This window comes from Bubalus kerabau, chromosome 14 (genome assembly GCF_029407905.1).
Source record: "Bubalus kerabau isolate K-KA32 ecotype Philippines breed swamp buffalo chromosome 14, PCC_UOA_SB_1v2, whole genome shotgun sequence".
Taxonomy (NCBI): domain Eukaryota; kingdom Metazoa; phylum Chordata; class Mammalia; order Artiodactyla; family Bovidae; genus Bubalus; species Bubalus kerabau.
In genome coordinates, this window is record NC_073637.1 from 26,113,590 (window position 1) to 26,131,335 (window position 17,746).

Sequence of the window (17,746 nt, forward strand, 5' to 3'; positions counted from 1 at the left end):
AACTGGAAATAGAACTGCCTTATGATCCAGCAATCCCACTGCTGGGCATACACACTGAGGAAACCAGAATTGAAAGAGACACGTGTACCCCAATGTTCATTGCAGCACTGTTTATAATAGCCAGGACATGGAAGCAACCTAGATGCCCATCAGCAGATGAATGGATAAGAAAGCTGTGGTACATATACACAATGGAGTATTACTCAGCCATTCAAAAGAATACATTTGAATCAGTTCTAATGAGGTGGATGAAACTGGAGCCTATTATACAGAGTGAAGTAAGCCAGAAAGAAAAACACCAATACAGTATACTAACGCATATATATGGAATTTAGAAAGATGGTAACAATAACCCTGTGTACGAGACAGCAAAAGAGACACTGATGTATAGAACAGTCTTTTGGACTCTGTGGGAGAGGGAGAGGGTGGGATGATTTGGGAGAATGGCATTGAAATACGTATAATATAATGTATGAAATGAGTTGCCAGTCCAGGTTTGATGCACGATACTGGATGCTTGGGGCTGGTGCACTGGGACGACCCAGAGGGATGGTATGGGGAGGGAGGAGGGAGGAGGGTTCAGGATGGGGAGCACATGTATACCTGTGGCGGATTCATTTCGATATTTGGCAAAACCAATACAATATTGTAAAGTTTAAAAATAAAATAAAATAAAAAACATTAAAAATAAAAACAGAAATGTTTACATGGGAAAAAAAGTCTCAATTAATTTGAAGAAAAGCAAACAAACAAAATCATATGCATCTTTCAGCATATAAGTATCTATATAGAATGTTGCCTTGAAAAAATTTATATAAAAGGAATTGAACTATTAAAAAAGATTTATTTTTAATTGGAGAATTATTGCTTTACAATGTTGTGTTGGTTTTTGCTGTTAAACAGTGTGAATCAGCATAAGTATACATATATCACCTCCCTCTTGAACCTCCCTCCCACCCACCTCCTACTCCACCCCTCTAGGTCATCACAGAGTACCCAGTTGAGCTCCCTGTGCTATATAGCAGCTTCCCACTAGTGATCTATTTTACACACAGTAATGTATATATTTCAGTGCTACTCTCTCAACTCATCCCACTGTCTCCTTCCCCCACTGTGTGTGTGGGGTGTGTGTGTGAGAGAGAGAGAGAGAGAGAGAGAGATGTGGCCCATTTTTAAAGACTTTATTGAATATTTTACAATGGTTTTTTGGCCAGGAGACATGTGGGATGAAACCCACATCCCCTGCACTGAAAGGTGAAGTCTCAACCACTGGAACACCAGTTCAGTTCAGTCGCTCAGTCGTGTCAAACTGTGACTGCATGAATCACAGCACGCCAGGCCTCCCTGTCCATCACCAACTCCCAGAGTTCATTCAAACTCAACGTCCATCGAGTCAGTGATGCCATCCAGCCATCTCGTCCTCTGTCGTCCCCTTCTCCTCCTGCCCCCAATCCCTCCCAGCATCAGAGTCTTTTCCAATGAGTCAACTCTTCGCATGAGGTGGCCAAAGTACTGGAGTTTCAGCTTTAGCATCATTCCTTCCAAAGAAATCCCAGGGCTGATCTCCTTCAGAATGGACTGGTTGAATCTCCTTGCAGTCCAAGGGACTCTCAAGAGTCTTCTCCAACACCACAGTTCAAAGGCATCAATTCTTCGGTGCTCAGCTTTCTCCACAGTCCAATGCTCACATTCATACATGACTACTGGAAAAACAATAGCCTTGACTAGACGGACCTTTGTTGCCAAAGTAATGTCTCTGCTTTTCATTATGCTACCTAGGTTGGTCATAACTTTCCTTCCAAGGAGTAAGAGTCTTTTAATTTCATGGCTGCAATCACCATCTGCAGTGATTTTGGAACCCAGAAAAATAAAGTTGGACACTGTTTCCACTGTTTCCCCATCTATTTCCCATGAAGTGATGGAACCGGATGCCATCATCTTCGTTTTCTGAATGTTGAGCTTTAAGCCAACTTTTTCACCCTCCACTTTCACTTTCATCAAGAGGCTTTTGAGTTCCTCTTCACTTTCTGCCATAAGGGTGGTGTCATCTACATATCTGAGGTTATTGATATTTCTCCTGGCAATCTTGACTCAGCTTGTGCTTCTTCCAGCCCAGCGTTTCTCATAATCTACTCTGCATACAAGTTAAATAAACAGGGTGACAATATACAGCCTTGACGTACTCCTTTTCCCATTTGGAACCAGTCTGTTGTTCCATGTCCAGTTCTAACTGTTGCTTCCTGACCTGCATATAGGTTTCTCAAGAGGCAGGTCAGGTGGTCTGGTATTCCCATCTCTTTCAGAATTTTCCACTTTATTGTGATCCACACAGTCAAAGGCTTTGGCATAGTCAATAAAGCAGAAATAGATGTTTTCTGGAACTCTCTTGCTTCTTCCATGATCCAGCAGATGTTGGCAATTTGGTCTCTGGTTCCTCTGCCTTTTCTAAAACCAGCTTGAACATCTGGAAGTTCACAGTTCACGTATTGCTGAAGCCTGGCTTGGAGAATTTTGAGCATTACTTTACTAGCATGTGAGATGAGTACAATTGTGCGGTAGTTTGAGCATTCTTTGTCATTGCCTTTCTTAGGGATTGGAATGAAAACTGACTTTTTCCAGTCTTGTGGCCACTGCTGAGTTTTTCAAATTTGCTGGCATATTGAGTGCAGCACTTTCACAGCATCATCTTTCAGGATTTGAAATAACTCAACTGGAATTCCATCACCTCCACTAGCTTTGTTCGTAGTGATGCTTTCTAAGGCCCACTTGACTTCACATTCCAGGATGTCTGGCTCTAGGTGAGTGATCACACTATCGTGATTATCTTGGTCATGCAGATCTTTTTTGTACAGTTCTTCTGTGTATTCTTGCCACCTCTTCTTAATATCTCCTGCTTCTGTTAGGTCCATACTATTTCTGTCCTTTATTGAGCCCATCTTTGCATGAAATGTTCTCTTGGTATCTCTAATTTTCTTGAAGAGATCTCTAGTCTTTCCCATTCTGTTGTTTTCCTCTATTTCTTTGTATTGATTGCTTGCTTATATCTTTCCTTTTCTCCTTTGCTTTTTGCTTCTCTTCTTTTCACAGCTATTTGTAAGGCCTCCCCAGACAGCCATTTTGCTTTTTTGCATTTCTTTTCCATGAGGATGGTCTTGATCCCTGTCTTCTGTACAATGTCATGAACCTCCGTCCATAGTTCATCAGGCTAGTTCACACTGTCTATCAGATCTAGTCCCTTAAATCTATTTCTCACTTCCACTGTATAATCATAAAGGGATTTGATTTAAGTTATACCTGAATGGTCTAGTGGTTTTCCCTACTTTCTTCAATTTAAGTCTGAATTTGGCAATAAGGAGTTCATGATCTGAGCCACAGTCAGCTCCCGGTCTTGTTTTTGCTGACTGTATAGAGCTTCTCCATCTTTGGCTGCAAAGAATATAATCAATCTGATTTTGGTGTTGACCATCTGGTGATGTCCATGTGTAGAGTCTTCTCTTGTGTTGTTGGAAGAGGGTGTTTTCTATGACCAGTGCATTCTCTTGGCAAAACTCTATTAGCCTTTGCCCTGCTTCATTCTGTATTCCAAGGCCAAATTTGCCTGTTACTCCAGGTGTTTCTTACACCAGAGAAGTCCAAATTATTTCTTTTTATATGCAACTTTATCAGCATCATTTTCAAATGTCCAGTTGTCCATGTGAATTGAGAAAAAAAAAAACTCTGGAAACTTGAATAACACAACAGATACCTCCTTAAGTTATATTATTATAACTCAGAAATAGGTGAGCAAAGCAGAGAATATTTCTCCAGTGTCAGAGTTGATTTAACTAACAGTTAACTAACACTTTGCAAATGGGGTGTGATTGCTTTTCATCCTTTAGTACACACTTCAAAGGGACTCCTGATGTTGATGTTGGTATAATTGTTGACTTTGTCCTGTGCAATTGATTTTCATGTGGATTTAAGCTAGCTGACAAGTGACATGACAAGATATACGGCTCACTTCATAAGAACTACTGATTAATGAGACTGATTAATGTTTGAATTTGATTTGTTTCAAAAAATTGGATCAGCAAGGGGTGACCAAAGACTTCTTAGTGTCAAGTGTTTAATTTTACAGCACCCTGGAAATGAGTGTATTTTATTTTGAGACTCTTGTTAAATATATCTACTGTAACCATAAGACAGAATACAGTTAATTTTACTAAAGTCAACGTGGAATGCAGGAAAGAGGGAGATGGATTTAAATTTTAAAAGTTGTTTGTATCACTCTAGATATAATGGGTAAAACATCTGTGACTGAAAAATGCTTGAGGATGAAATTCCTTTGGAAGATTCTTCCTCTTAAGACAGTCCATCAGAGTCTGAGATTTATGCCAAAATCCATTCAGCCTGGAGTAAGGCAGTGAAAGAAATTTCACCGGAAACAGAGATACAAAAGCATTCTCTGATTTGGAAGTAAGGAATTTTTTCAAAAAGATCGATTTTGCACATTCTTTAAGGAAATGTCTTTAGGGAAGAGGAGTACAAATTTTCACCCAAAAACAAGGCATTTTGCCAAAGTATGGGAAGAAGCCTCTAATTTATAGAAACTTAAGATCCCAAGGGGTGTCTTAGATGAGAAGAAGGGCCAGCTTCAAAATGGTAACTAAATGCAGAACATGAAGGTAACTGTCTTTGTAGCCAGCCCTAAGACCAGACCTATATACCTGGAGGAGGAATCAGGACAATTAACAAATGTATATATTTTATTATAATTCTAAAAATTATATATTTATAATTTTATATATTATATACAGTATAATTTTATACTACAAAATTATAATATAATTATAAAATTACATAGATATAATTTTATTTTAAGGAACATAAATTTTTTTAATGTGGAGAGGTATTTTGCAACTATGTCAATATCTTATTTCTCATGACACTTTCAAGTTATTCCTTTATGATTTAGAGTTATATGAACTCAAGTTTTCCTGTTTTATTTAATGAGTTTGAACCCATTATTATAATTACTTATTTCTATACCTAACTGTCCCTGACTTGGACAATGGAACATTGTTCTTTGAGTACTTCCTGGCATATGATATTCCAGGTTCGTCTGGTACTGTCTCCACCCCAGCTTTGGGTTCAACCATTTCTCCAAGGTGTCCTGTTGTCTTGGACTCATTAAGAAAATGTTGTATTGGAGTACAGCCAATTAACAATGTTGTGGTAGTTTCAAGTGAACAATGAAGGGACTCAGTCATACATTTACATGTATCCATTCTCCCCCAAACTTCCCTCCCATCCAGGCTGGCACATAACATTGAGCAGAGCAGTGCTGTACAATAGATCTTTGCTGATTATCCATTTTAAATATAGCAGTATGTCCATGACCTTTCCAAACTCCCTAACCATTTTTATATATTATATACAATATAATTTTATATTATAAAATTATGATATAATTATAAAATTATATGGATATAATTTTATTATAAGGAATAAAATTTTATTGTAAGGAATTGGCTTGCATGATAATGCAGGCCGAGAAGTCCCACCACCTGCCATCTGCAAGCTGGAGAGAAGGCAGTTGCATGGTTGGACCACTCAAGGTAGCTGTCCTTTGCTCTTTGCCCTTCCCCTGCCCAACCAGTCTCTGCTTCACCCACGCCCCAGGCACAGGACTCACCTTCCACCATACTTGCCCCTGGGGTGCGCCACTCTGCTGGTTTCCCTGGTAACTATTAGGCCAGCCTGACATCAGTTCCCCCTATGATGGGCAAGCTCCCCTCCCTCTTGGGATCGAGGACAGCCACCATGTCCTGCCAGTCTCTCCAGGACCCTGCTTCAGAAATGTAGGCTTCCCAGTCTATTAAACCATTGATGTCTCTGTTGCTGACTCCGGGCTGTTTCTTCAGTCTTCAGGCTGGGCGAATGCAGGTTTCTAGGGCCTGTGGGGTGCAGGTCAACAGCAGTGGTGTGGTTTCAGCCAGAGTTCTAAGGCCGGAGAGCCAGAAGGGCCGTGGTGTAAGTCCCAGCCTGAGGGCAAGAGATCAGTGTCCCAGCCTACTGGCATGGAAGAGAGAGAATTCTCCCTCTGGTCCCCTCTTTGTTCTATGCAGATGCTCAGTGGATTGGATGATAGCTACCCACATGAGGAGGGGGAGAGGGGGATGTTGGCACATGACAGGAGGGGTGCATACTCTAACTGTGTGAGAGGCCTTGAGAATGATAATAGTAGTTAATAATCAGTGCTAATTCATTGTTATTGTTTAATCCACTGTTTGAGGGTAGTTTTTTGTGCAGCAGCACATTCTTTTTGTGTGTGTGTGTGTGTGTGTGTAGCAGAGTTTTGTTTTGTTTTTATACTTTTTATTGGAATATAATTGCTTTACAATGTTGCATTGATTTCTGCCGTACAGTGACGTGAATCAGCCATATGTATACACATATCCCCTGCCTCTTTTTTTTTTTCTATTTTTATTTATTTATTTATTTTTTAAATTTTATTTTATTTTTAAACTTTACAATATTGTATTAGTTTTGCCAAATATCGAAATGAATCCGCCACAGGTATACCTGTGTTCCCCATCCTGAACCCTCCTCCCTCTTCCCTCCCTATACCCTCCCTCTGGGTCGTCCCAGTGCACCAGTCCCAAGCATCCGGTATCGTGCATCGAACCTGGACTGGCGACTCGTTTCATACATGATATTATACATGTTTCAATGCCAGTCTCCCAAATCTCCCCACCCTCTCCCTCTCCCACAGAGTCCATAAGACTGTTCTATACATCAGTGTCTCTTTTGCTGTCTTGAACACAGGGTTATTGTTACCATCTTTCTAAATTCCATATATATGCGTTAGTATACTGTATTGGTGTTCTTCTTTCTGGCTTACTTCACTCTGTATAATAGGCTCCAGTTTCATCTACCTCATTAGAACTGATTCAAATGTATTCTTTTTAATGGCTGAGTAATACTCCATTGTGTATATGTACCACAGCTTTCTTAGCAGCACATCCTATTACCAGGTAGCCCAGTGGGAAAGAATCTGCCTGCCAGTGCAGATATGGGTTTGATCCTTGGGTCAGGAAGATCCCCTGAGAGATCTCTCCTCCCCTGAGAAGAAAGATGGCAACCCACTCCAGTATTCTTGCCTGGAAAAATCCCATGGATGGAGGAGCCTGGTGGGGCCACAGTGGGGCCCCTCTGATCACAGAGTCAGACATGACTGAGCGACTGAGTAAAGATGCACACACATACTAAGAACAATGAATTAGAGCAAGCTTGACATACAGAGAAGGAAAGGAGTCTTTGTCAAATGATACTGCAGGATACTTATCTGCCTTAGATTTTGTTTCACCCACACAGTCCTTGCCAGAAACACAGTAACAATTTAGTATAACTTTAAACTAATGTGTCCAGGTTGTTGTTTAGTACTGAAATCTTTTGCTTTTTGATTCTTTGTTCCATAGGTTACAGCTGCGGCTTCCCAGGTGGCGCTAGTGGTAAAGGATCCATCTAGCAATGCAGGAGATGCAAGAGACCCAGATTGGATCCCTGGGTCAGGAAGATGCCCTGGAGAAGGGAATGGCTACCCACTCCAGTACTCTTGCCTGGAGCATCCCATGGACAGAGGAGCCTGGCAGGCAACAGTCTATGAGGCCACAGAGACTCAGACATGACTGAGCAGCTAATACTTTCACTTCCGCTTTCCATTGTTTCCGTCTACAGTGCAAGCTTTAATTGAGCGCTGAATCCCCGAGGTATCACCTCAAGGCTGGGAGTCCCTTGCCTTGAAAACATCTCTCTTTCTCTTTCTATCTTCATATGCAATGTCTTTTTCTGAAAGTCACTTACTATCCAAGTCAAGATGCAGGGCGGATACCTAAATTCTTTGTTCTCCTTAACACCTACAAATCTGAGGGCCGTTGGCTCTCCTGTGCTTCGTGCAGATCTGGAGTGAGTCAGCATTATGAATTGAGCGAGTCCAGGGCCTGGTCCCACACGTCCCACCTGAGCTGGAACACCCAGAGGAGGAAGCAGGGAAGACAGCCTCCTGTTTCACTGTGATGCCACCTCGCAGCCAACCATCCCCTCCTGAGATGCAGATTTCTTTGTGCTCTGATGACTAGCAAATATTGTGTTCCATGAGGCTGATGCATTTCTCAAACTCTGAATACCTCCCACTCTCCCAGGAATGACCATCCAGACTCTTCATTACGGACCTTATTTATATGTGCTCTGACAATATTGGTGATTCCTTTTTTAAATGAGTTTAAGTAGACATCTCGAGATGAAGTATTTGCCTTAGCAATGCATATGCCTGTGAGCCTCCTACACACTTTATAATGCATGCAGTTTTCCATGTGTGGGTATCTGAAATTAAAGCTTTCTGTCTGTTCTTTTATTGAAATCTTCATTAACTTAAAATTTCTGTGACCTCTTCGGTCAAGAAATATTCATCAAAATACTAGAATGACAGAACATAATTCTATTGACACCTGTGTTTGCCTGATGAGATGTTCCTGGGACTACTGTCCAACTGGTTCTCTGCCTTCAGCTGGACCTACACAACACTCCCTCCAGCCTCCTGCCCTGTGTTCTTGACCACGTGACATGCAAAGTCCCTGCCTGACACCATCACACACACTCTCTCTTAGCTTGGAATGTGCTTTACTGACACCTCCCTTAGCAATGTTGTTTAAAGTCATTTTAAAAATATTCACTTTTTGGCTGCATTGGGTCTTTAGTTGCAGCTTGTGGAATCTTTCATTGCGGCACACAGACTCTAGCTGTGGTCTCATGAGCTAAGTAGTTGTGGAGTGTGGCCTTAGTTGCTCTGTAGCATGTGGGAACTTAGTTTTCTAACCAGGGATCAAACCCCTGTCCCCTGTGTTGGAAAGCAGATTCTTAACCACTAGACCACCAGGGAAGTCCTGCTCAAAATCATTTTGATTATTATCTTACACCCCTCAGAAAACAAAATGAATGTGCATTCCAGACACTGAACTTTCAAATCCAGAGGTGGACATATGCCTACTTTAAATACATCCTATAAGACCAAAGAGAGACCTTGGAGTTAGTGAAGGCTTTGTGATTGGGATCCTTTCTTCAGAATGGATAAGTATCCTGGGAAATTTACAGTTTCATCAGAGATATGACTACAATGATATGAACACACAAAAGCTTATCTAAACTCTGCCCAAATTAAAGTCACTGGGTCATAGAAACTTTAAAAATTTGTAAATAAGCTTTATTTCTACTCATTTGGTTGCACAGTATTCAAGCAATATTAGATAAGTACCTCTCTGACTTAAATGGTTAAAGATGCAATCGTTTGAATGAGTGCAAATCAAAAAACAATTAAAACTGCTCTGCTAAATGATCTAATTCATAACTTAATAAAGTGTGGCTGCTGTTTTGATTTTTTAAATTACATGAGTAATTAAGAACAGTGCGTACTTGTCACACACACAGACATACACACAAACCACAGGGGTGATGCATTCCTCAAGCATAAATAATTCTCTCTTAAGACTGGTAACCAACCACGTATTCTTGTAGTAACTAAACCCTCTGCTTGGTGGCAGAGGGTGTCATCGGAGAAAGCAAACCACTGAACAGATCCTCAGTCTGCTGAGAACTTGTCCGAGAGTGGACTGATTTTACCAAATAAGTAAAGAGGACTGGACATTGAACAAAAACTTATGTCTTACAAAGTCAGAAGCCTTCATTTCAGACAAATGGAAGGCTCAGATGATTTCAGGTGAAAGTGAGATTGGGAAAGAGTGCGATGCTGGAAAAGTAGGGTGATGTGATAAGGATTTATGAGGCAGAATATGTGAATAGATGAATAGCTACCACCAAGAACTTGAAGGGAGATGTCTCTGAGACACTGGGCGAGGCGGCATAAGTTCATAAGTGCTCCTTGGTGTGGTACATCAGGATCTCAGGCCTCCGGGTTTGGCTTTAGTGGCATCTCAGTCAGAGATCAATGCAATGGCACCTCACTCCAGTACTCTTGCCTAGAAAATCCCATGGATGGAGGAGCCTGGTAGGCTGCAGTCCATGGGGTCGCTAGAGTCGGACACGATTGAACAACTTCACTTTCACTTTTCACTTTCATGCATTGGAGAAGGAAATGGCAACCCACTCCAGTGTTCTTGCCTGGAGAGTCCCGGGGACGGCAGAGCCAGGTGGGCTGCTGTCTATGGGGTCACACAGAGTTGGACATGACTGAAGTCAGAGATCAGTATCTAGTAATTCATCTCCTGTTCCTTTCACAGCCATTCTTTTCAGAACTCAACTGGTTCACATTCTAATTATGAAACTATTGAGACTATCGATAGGGGTGTCATTTTTTGAACTATGGAAAATAATAATAATTACTGCCTTCAGCCTGTTACATCCCATCTAGAATTGCCTCCTGAAAACCGCCCAAGACTGGCAACCAGAATCTCATAAATTTATCCCGGAGGAGGCAGGCTTCATTATTCCTAATTTAAAATGGTAAGATTTTACACATTTGCAATTCTTATTCCACTAATCTTCACAGAAATTGGCAACAGACTCAACTGCAGCATCCAAGAAATCTAAATGCATGTGACTTCTGTAGTTGTTGTGAATAAGAGTGTGGTGGAGCCTTGCTGACACAGTCCTGGGGTGCACACTGAGGTCACATAAGCCAGTAATCAGCAAGAACAGTATTGACAAATATGCGCTTGACTCTCATAACTTCAGAACTGTTAGGTCTTGATGAACAACTTCCGAGAAATCAGGTTTATGAACTAACACTGATTTAGAAAAAAAAAAAGTAAAAAATAAAAAACCAAAACTGATTCAGGAGTCTTCATTCATCAGCTGTGTACCCAGACTATGATTTGGCGCTTCAAAATCATTAGTTGGAAAAAAAGAAAGAAAGAATGGATGAAGGAGAGAAAAAGAAGTCTGTTGTTTTCTAATCATCATCATCATCATTGGGGAAAATAATTGCTAGTACTTGAGATTTAGATACAAATACATTTAGATAGGGGCTTCTCAGGTGGCGCTATTGGTAAAGAACCTGCCTGCCAATGCAGAAGATGTTAGAGACGTGGGTTCGATCCCTGGGTCGGGAAGATTGTTCTGGAAGAGGACATGGCAACCCCGTGTATTCTTGTCTGGAGAATTCCACGGACAAGGGAGCCTGGCGGGTATATTCACAGGGTCGCAAAGAGTTAGACACGACTGAATTGACTGAGCACACATACACTCACATTAAGATACAGAGGGGAAAATTAAGGCATAGAACACCGCCACTGAATGGTCTGGGACTCCATGTTTAGGAGGAGTGTGGACCTCCAGGGACGCTAGGAAGCCATCCAGACAGAAGTGAACGAGGGCCCAGTAGTACATCACTGACTGTTGCAAAGAAGAGCGCTGTCCCTCTGGCATCAGAAAAGAAGTTCTTGGAAGCTTACTTACACTGTGTTCTGATGCTGCCCCCTAAAAAGAATGATGTCTTTTGAGTCAAGAAGGAAATGCAAATTCTATTGCTAAGAAACGAGATGATACACTTAACATGTTGACTCTTCATTACCTCATTGGGAAGAGCAATGCCATTCTAACAGGACTGCAGTGAAGACTGAATCAGATAAGGATTAAGAAGCATTTTCCAATTCTCCGGCTCACAGCCAATACTCAGTGCATGTGTTTCCTCTGCAAAAGTAATCTACTTAAGGGCAAATGCTTCTCATTAGCTATACCATTACTTTAGAGATAAAGGATATCTCAATAAGTAATATTGATGATTATATAAATCCAGATCTTAAAACTCTGAAGGTGAGGTTTAAAAAATTACTCGGATAAGAATATTAGATCATCTCTGAAAATAGTCTTCACTGTGCTATTGTTGTTGGTGTTCAGTTGCCAGTCGTGTCCGACTCTTTGAGATCCCTTGGACTGCAGCAGGCCAGGCCTCCCTGTACCTCACCATCTCCCAGAGTTTGCCCAAGTTCATGATCACTGCATCAGTGATGCCATCCAGCCGTCTCATCCTCTGATGCCCTCTTCTCCTTCTGCCCTTGATCTTTCCCAGCATCAGGGACTTTTTCAATGAGTCGTCTGTTCACATCAGATGACCAACACACTATGCCATACTTCCTGCTTAATTAAGATATTGCTGTTGTTGGGTTTTAAGATTGCTTTACTTCCAGGAATAAGATATTTGGCATAAACTTTGTTTTCATAATGTGAGAGATCCTGCCTGGCACACAGACACAGACTCTGAGTTTTTAAAAGTCATCCTAGCAAATGCTTCAACCATCGAAACAAACTTGAAATTCTCCAGACTATTAATATCTTAATTCTGTGTGTGTGTGTTAGTTGCTCAGTCATGTCCAATTCTTTGCAACCCCATGGACTGCAGCATGCCAGGCTCCCCTGTCCCTCACTATCTCCTGGAGTTTGCTCAAACTCATGTCCATTGAGTTGGTGACGCCATCCAACTTCTCATCCTCTTTTGTCCCCTTCTCCCCCTGCCTTCAATCCTTCCCAGCACCAACATCAACAGAAATGCTACTGGAACAAGTGCTACTGTTGTTTTTAATACAGGTCCTAGAAGATGACCTGACACAGAAATGCAAGCATCTCACAAAATAGAATCGATGACCACAGATACAGATAGTATGTCATGATAGCTACTGTTTTTAATAGCAACAGGGTTTAACTGTTGTGTACACCTGAGGCTGTGCCTCTGTGTCCACACGAGATTATTGGAATAAACCCAGAGACCAGCATATTTACCTGAGGGCACAGGGTTTGTAATGCATGCCATCTCCACCCCAGAGATTCCTTGGTATATTGATCTTGCCTCCTTTCCTCTACTCACTATTGATGCAAACCAAAACTAGAGAATTAAAGATGGAAGGAGCCATGGTGTCCTCCCCATCCCTTCTCTAATTGCTGGAGGTTGAATATCTGTTTTGGCTGGGGTCACGCAGGGTTTTCCAGCACTCAGTCTCCCAGGACTTCTATGCCCATGAGTGAGTTACCTGCTGAACAGTGAGATCTTCCCAGTCTCCAGGGTGGGTTCCTCTTTCTTCATGGGCCTTCTCCAAGAATAAAAATGTTCCCTTCTTTGAAGTGCTTATCCTCACCAACACAGCCCTATTTCTTAACTCAGAGTGGCTCTAACTCTGAAAACTGCTTTCAAATTTTAAATATCTTCCATGTAGTTCCAAACTTCCTATTGGGAGATAATTCTCCAACAGTCTCTTGTGCTTCTTCTTGTCTTACAATCAGAGACACTGACTGTATTGGTTTCAGACCATCTTTAAAATTATTTGTATAGTGAATAACCTTAGAATATTGAGATTGTATCTTCCTCTAGGCAAAGGGCTGGGTTCTTTAACATAAGAAAAATACTGTCTCCCTCCCAGGACAAAGTTCCAGCAGGTTTATTGCCCATTAGCAAAGATTTAGGTTTCCCAAGCTTGGAGTTTTTCCCCCCATAATGTGCCCCGTGGCATGTGCAGGGTCGCCTGACCTTCTTCATAGCTGAGAAACTGATGGGAATGCTGATGCATTGTCTATTGCTCTTACTATGAGTAATACTACATAGTTTTTGTCTCTGAGTCAGAATCCTGTGTCATTTACCAGCATCCATGAAACTTGTTGGCTGACAAGTCAGATAAAATTTCAGACCTTTCATAGTTATTGACTTGACTTTGTCATGACTCAAAGTTATCTAAGTTACAAGTGCCTTCATTAGGACATTTGGTTGCATATTTTTTGTAGAAATAAGAATGACTTATTTAATGTCAAATTCTATCCTTGGATTTATTGATTTGGGATTGGATGTAGTATAAATAATTCTGTTTGATAATTACCCTTCCAAGGGCCTCCTTGGTGTAAATTCTGTAAAGAACCCACCTGCAATGTAGGAGACCTGGGTTTGATCCCTGGATTGGGAAGATCCGCTGGAGAAGAAATGGCAACCCATCCAGTATTCTTGCCTGGAGAATCACATGGACATAGGAGTCTGGTGGGCTGCAGTCCATGGGGTTGCAAAGAGTTGGAAACACCTGAAGGACTAAGCACACAGCACGGGTCCTTCCAAGGGGGAGGATGAGGGATAGTTAGGGAGTGTGGGATCAACACACATAGATAGCATTTTTAAAATTGATAACCAAAAAGGACCCACTAACAGCACATGGAACTCTGCTCAATGTTGTGTGGCAGCCTGGATGGGAGTTTGGGGGAGAACAGACGCATGTTTATGTATGACTGAGTCCCTTTTCAGTTCACCTGAAGCTATCACAACATTATTAATTGGCTATACTCCAATACAAAATAAAAAGTTAAAAATAAAGTCTACCCCCACTGAAATTTTCTTTGAAACTTTCTCCCTCATCATTTCTAATAGGCTGTTCCCCAAATACTTGTCACCTCCATTACACAAACATATTCACCTCACTACTAGTTTATATGGAAAAAGCTTGACTTATAGCCTATTTCAGGGACTGAATCATTTTTAGCTTATTGCCTTGTCAAAGTCCCATTGAGGTTGTGAGTATTAAATCCACTTGTTCCCATCTCTGGGGACTTATGTAGTGGAAGCCACCTGGGTAATATTTTCTTCCCAATTAAATTCATTTACTTTATCCAGCATGAAAAATTTTTATTATAAGTAGTCAGAGACTTATATGCTATCAAGACACTCAAGGGACTTACAAAAAGTGTCAAGAAAAAAATGCCTCCTTTGAAAAACATTAGTTGGGGAAGCTTTATGACCCTTTTATATTTTGCCAGCCAGAAGTTCTGGCAGTTTTCCCATTAACTTATGGAGCCCAAGGCAAGTGGAGCCTGGAGATGCCTAGATCTAATCACTGCGGGGTTCAGTTTGTGCCCAATTAACATGAACAGTGTTAAAGGCTGGCCCTCGACTGTACCAAAGTTGCAGCGTCACTGAACTGCCCAGCAGTGCACCAGTCCCCAGAGGGGACGTAGTCAGCCATGTGTGAATGGAGCTCTGTTTCTGGGTAGGATTATACGTTGTTCCCGTGTTTTCATTATGAACAGGGAACTGGATAATGGCCGCAGTCTTTGTGCAAAGGGTAGGCTATAAAATTGGACTTTAATTTCCATTTTCCAGGTAACTGAGGCAAAAGTAGATCTAACTTATCCAGTTATGATGGAGTAGACAGAGCAAAATTATCTCAGGAAAACAAATCACTATCTTGTTTTGAAAAGATTTCCAGAGAAAGAAATCCATCCATCTATCTCCCTGGGAGTTGGCACTGCCTTATATAAGCAATCAAACTATCTTCTGCCTATTCGTTAATTTTCTAGTAACAAACACATCATAGTGACATGTTTGTGACATTAAAACTGGTTCACCAAAAAGCATTTCAGCACATCCCCCAAATAAATGAAGGGGCTTCCCAGTGGTGCACTGGTAAGAATCCACCTGCAATGCGGGAGACCCAGGTTCAATCCCTGGGTCAGGAAGATCCCTGGAGAAGGAAATGGCAACAAATGCCAGTATTGTTGCCTGGGAAACCCCATGGACAGAGGAGACTAGCAAGCTACAGTCTATGGGGTCACAGAGTTTAACACAGGTACAAATGAAATGAAATGTTAAATATTAAATCCAATTACCATTGACAGAAGTAGTTTTGCCTGAGGCAAATGCAGAACAACTATCCATTTACACTTCCTTGACTTAACCATTCTTTACATGATCCTGTACAAGACTACTACACTAAGGAGGCTTTTATTTTTTGTGTGTGTGAGTCACTGGTGCATCAGAGAAGGCAATGGCACCCCACTCCAGTACTCTTGCCTGGAAAATCCCATGGATGGAGGCGCCTGGAAGGCCGCAGTCCATGGGGTCGCTGAGGGTCGAACATGACTGAGTGACTTCACTTTCACTTTTCACTTTCATGCATTGGAGAAGGAAATGGCAACCCACTCCAGTGTTCTTGCCTGGAGAATCCCAGGGATGCGGAAGCCTGGTGGGCTGCCGTCTATGGAGTCACACAGAGTTGGACATGACTGAAGTGACTTAGCAATAGCAATAGGTGCATAGTTATTCCTCCCTCCCTAGCTCAATCTTGCAAAAGTCTGGAAAAAAATTCTTTAATAAATCTATTAATCAATAAATATCTACCCAATGCACATGGTGTGCTGGATTCTGGGGACAAATGATGAACCATATTGAAATGATTGTTGCACTCAGGCAGTAGGCAGTCTTACAGAGTAACAGTTGTCAATGACTGAGCCCCTGTTAGGTGCCTCATTGGGTACCATGTTTACATCCCAGGCATTGAGGAAAGCTATCTGCCATCACCCCCATTTTATAGGTGGAAAAACTGAGGCCCTGAATTTACATGACCTTTATAAGATTTCCCAGCTATTAAATATCAAAGCCTGGCTTTGAATTCTATTCTGTCTGTCTCAGTAGGTGCTTTTCAATATTTTGATCCAGATGAAATAGCATATAAACTAAATATTAGTAAGCTACTCATTACCCCTAGATTTAAGTAGATTATTTACTCTGGAGTCCTTTGTCTGTGTTCTTTTTTACAGAAAAAGTCACTGAACTTTTATAAAGTCGACTTCAGTCTCCAACAGTTCTTTCCTTAAGTTATTGTTCTCCCTCCAACAAAGGACACAAACAAAAGGGAGGGAAAACAAAAACAAAAATTATCATTATGAGAAAATATATTTTCTAGTTTAACATCTTTCCTGTGCATCAACTCGAAAGATAGCCTCATGATTCACTTGTAGCTAAAACACTATTTTATTGTGTTGTGTTTGTGACATTGGAATTTCCATGAAATTTTACATCATACACTTCTAGACAAAGAAGTAGCCATAATTAACACAGAGCAAGAATTTTTGTGAGACAAACACTTTTGAAAGCAATTAGTATTCATCTGACTGAAGTTTAATTTAGAATATATTTCTTTCATCAAACATCATTTTCTTCAATATTTAGCCAAATTTATTTTCTCATGTAATTCATGAACATATTTTCTCCCCATCACAATTTTTCTTCTTCAAAATGATTTTTTCCCAAATGAAAGATTATTTTGTGGATGATGCCATTTTGGTTGTTATTTACTGGAGAATCCATGGCTTCCTTAGCAGTGATGAGTAGTGACATTTCACAGACATTTAATATATGACATCTACTAATGATTATTAAGTAATGATGATGATTGAGATGCTTGCTTTTAGATGTCAAGTCCTCTAGTCCATGGAATGCCCAGATATTTGGTTAAGTATTATTCCAGGTGTTTCAGTGAGGGCATTTGGGATAAAATTAATATTTAAATCAATTAAATATTGTAAAATTAAGTGAAGCTCAGCTGAATTCTACCAAAAATTTAGAGAAGAGCTAACACCTATCCTGCTCAAACTCTTCCAGAAAATTGCAGAGGATGGTAAACTTCCAAACTCATTCTATGAGGCCACCATCACCCTAATACCAAAACCTGACAAAGATCCCACAAAAGAAGAAAACTACAGGACAATATCACTGATGAACATAGAGGCAAAAATCCTTAACAAAATTCTAGCAATCAGAATCCAACAACACATTAAAAAGATCATACACCATGACCAAGTGGGCTTTATCCCAGGGATGCAAGGATTCTTCAATATCCGCAAATCAATCAATGTAATACACCACATTAACAAATTGAAAAATAAAAACCATATGATTATCTCAATAGATGCAGAGAAAGCCTTTGACAAAATTCAACATCCATTT